This window comes from Harmonia axyridis, chromosome 6 (assembly GCF_914767665.1).
Source record: "Harmonia axyridis chromosome 6, icHarAxyr1.1, whole genome shotgun sequence".
Classification (NCBI taxonomy): domain Eukaryota; kingdom Metazoa; phylum Arthropoda; class Insecta; order Coleoptera; family Coccinellidae; genus Harmonia; species Harmonia axyridis.
Genome location: NC_059506.1, coordinates 20,720,189 through 20,724,069, shown reverse-complemented (window position 1 = coordinate 20,724,069; position 3,881 = coordinate 20,720,189).

Here is a 3,881-nt window from a genome sequence, read left to right as displayed (position 1 = left end):
ACATTGACAGCACATTTGATAGGCGGACCATTTTATTTGATTACGATGATTAGCCTATAGGCTTAATTTTAAAACTATCATTCACAGTTCTTGATAACAATGCATCAGGTTAAATTCCATTTGTTTACCTTTTTTAAATATTGGTTTGAAAACATTAATTTTACATAGTGCTTAGCTATTATATTCTATAGTCGTAATTTTCAATTCATTTCGAAAAAAAAAGAGAAATAATACATCTATTTCTTGAGTGAAAAATAAGTATGTGCAATGAGTAAATGAAAATTGAGGAAGGCGCTGAAGTGAAACCTGGAGCGTTGATTCACTATGGGACATAAGAAGTGCGTTCTTTGTGGAGAAACTCGCGAATTGAGTGAAATATTGTATCACTGATATGTTTTTATTTCCGCGATCTTCATGTCAAATTTGAAGATCATGTTGGGGATAATATTTGCTTACTGCAAATGACATATGCTTCCTCTATCTATGTTTATTATTCTGAGTTTAGAACCAATGTCATATTTTTTTATTTTCAAATTAGGAAGACCCCCAAAGAGATGGATGGATTCGTGGTCATCAATATCTCAAGAGAGCTGAGAGTTGGAAAACACAGGCCTAAGGCCTATGATATGTGGAAGAAGAAGAAGAAGAATTAAAAGTTAAGTCAACAGAAGATACAGAGGATTTTTTGAGGAAGGTTCAATTTTCTTGAATTTTTGTTTCAACATTGTCAAAAAAATTTAATTTATACTCAGGGAGTATATGAAAGAACTATTTTCTTATAATCGTCATTTTATAAGTCGTCATTTTCTCGCGAGTTAATCAAGACATAAACATGTCTTGATCGAAAAATAAGTATGTGCAATGACAAAAAAAATTGAGGGATTCACTGAAGTGACATCTAGAGCTTTCGCGTGCTTGTTTATATTTGTGTTCATGTACCTAATTGCTTCACGAATGAACCTCATACTTCCTTATATTAATTATTCTTCAAGACAACAATCTTAAGTATGATATGCTGAATACTGTTTTTCTGTTTGGTTCAAAAGAGCTTATGTTCATAAAATTGATGCACAGCTTAACGTTTCTATCAGAATTAGCAGTGGAACTATTAGATTTCTACCCGAATTAATTTCCATTTGTATCTTACTTCCAGATACTAGAACGGCCAGATTATAGGCACGCAAACCTTTATGGATTAATACTTCCTTCGATCTAATAAAAGTGACAAGGAAATATGACCTGTGATATGCCATGAAAACATGGGATGAATGAATGATATGATACTCGAACCAATGTAATCTATTCCTTCCTTAACAGTTTCGAAATATAAATGAAAATTGAATCGATTGAAGATATACAGGATTTTTTGTTTGAGAAAGGTTCAATTTCCTTGAATTTTTTTTCAATCATTCTCAAAAAAAAATATATACAGGGTGATTCACCGAGAAGGCCTCTATTAGACATTTATGGAAAACTAATCATAATTTTGAGCCGAAAATTTGCACTTTAGGTTCTGCTACAATAATCGTTCTCCATAAAATATTCTCAGATCTCTACAGCTTCCGGTTACACCGGAAACAGACTACTACTTCCTTATTTCAAATTTTTAGAAAACTATTTTTTTATGAACTTGGACAACTCAAATTCATCAATACCCAAGATTTTCAAATTAGAACCTATATTTTTATTACTTCAGTCGATTCTACGTACGAAAATAGTGGGGGTTACTTAGGCAAACCCTATACCTAAATTGAATACTTCAAGAGTTATCGAGGACGAACTTGAAATGGAGAAAAACCACAATTTTTTCAGAATTGTCCGAGATGGACAACGTCAAACATTATTTGGAACGGATTTTCACTATAAATTCAATATTTGTTTCACAAACCAAAAGGATTGAATGGAAAGAACAGTAGAAAAAAAATGGATATTATTCGAATAAATGAAATGATAGTCACATTATATTAAGAGAACATTGAGTAGTTTATGAATTATACTTTTAAATATCGACAGTTTTCGTCGTAAACGGTGATTTGATTTGATATCTACGTTTAATGACATTAGTAAAGATGGCTTTGTGAAAAATTGAAACTTCATGAAAATAATCTCATGTTGTGTTTGTTAAATAAGGAATAATAAAAATTAATGCTGTTGCTGATTTTAATTTCCCATTGTAAATAAAATTGAATGATGTCAGATGTCGATGAAATAAAGGCATTTATTCAATTTTTTTTTGTGCCTGTGAAACAACACAAGATATCGCTGACCTATCAGGACCAAAATAAGAAATATTTCTATTTTTGTTTTCGGTGAATTCTAATTTCTATATTGTTCTAACTCAAGAGGTAGAGTTTAAATAATACACATTATTGCGATAAATGCACCAATTCCCATCAAGCTTACTTGTACACGTAAGTGGATACCTAATGGAATTGATAACAAAAAAGGGACAGTATTGCAATACAATTCTGATTAAAACTAGGTATCTACCTACCTATTATTCGATTTGAGTTATATTTGTATAGCGCAAATTCAATATTGACTATTTCATTCTGTTGAGTTAATTCACTTTCCTTCCTGAAATTGCAAGAAATATTAGATAAACCAGAGCTTATCTATTATTTCTTCTGGCTTCAGGAAATAAATTATTGGGGACTTATTGTCCCTGTCAACTGGTTTAATATGAAATTTGCATACTGATTCAAGGTGCCTGTATTTTACCTCTTCTCACGTATGGAGCTGAGACACTTACATTAACAAAAAGGAACATCTGCAGAATAAAAGTGATGCAACGGAGAATGAAAAGGTCAATGCTGGGAGTGACCCTCAGAGATAGGATACCGAGTAGGATACCTAACCAAAGCATGAGGAACCGAACAGGAGTAAGAGAAGCAGTTGAGGCTATCTTACAGCTCAAGTGGAGCTGTCCTGGACTTGTGGCGAGAATGAATGATGGAAGGTGGACGAAGAGACTTGTAGGGTGGAGACCTAGACATGAGCCATATAGAAGTAGAGGACGATCTCCTAGTCGGTCGACAGACGATATAGAAAGAGTAGCTCGAAACTAGATTCAGACGGCTCAAAAGCGATAAAGATGGCTAGAGTTAAGGGAGGGCTTTCGTTCAGCAGTGCATGAGATAAGCTTTAAGATGATGATGATAAAGGTAGAGCTATACAAAGAATCAACCAATCAACCAGTCAAAAGTAGTTTATTATTGATTCAAACTCAAAACGGCATTGGCTAGAAGATGAAGTAAGCTCATTGTGCTCATCAACAGTTGAAAACATATAAATATTGAAACTCTTAGACGAAAAAAGGGTTTTTGACCATTCTTTATTATCTATATTGATACGAACTATACAGTGTTATATATTTTTGAAATCGAGAAAAATTAATCTTTCAACAATGGTACAGAAATATAATGCTCCTATTTGAAAAAACATAACTTTGGGTCATAGCTTTTTGATTAAAAACACTGTTCAAAAAACAAACACACCACTGGATTCTACGTAAAAAAGTACCTCTATAATGTTTTAATTTCAGTGCTCTATCATCAGTATTAGCGGAGATCTTCTGCCTTCGGTAAATTCGAGAGCAAAATTGATCTTTTCATACAGGTTTTGAATTCAAATTTCCAATCAAACAAACATTTAAAACTTCTCAACTCAAAAACTATCAAGCTTTGTTTTTTATTGCATTGTTATGTTTTAAGATTCAGAAACATTTATTTCTTTTTCAATTCCTGAATTCATTCCGAAATTATTCAACTGACTTCTTAAGGAATTTCTAGCGGATACATTTAGGTCTAATACCTAATGTAATATATTGAACTAAAAAATATAACGAGGTATTGTGAATTGAAATGAATAAAATTTTTAAT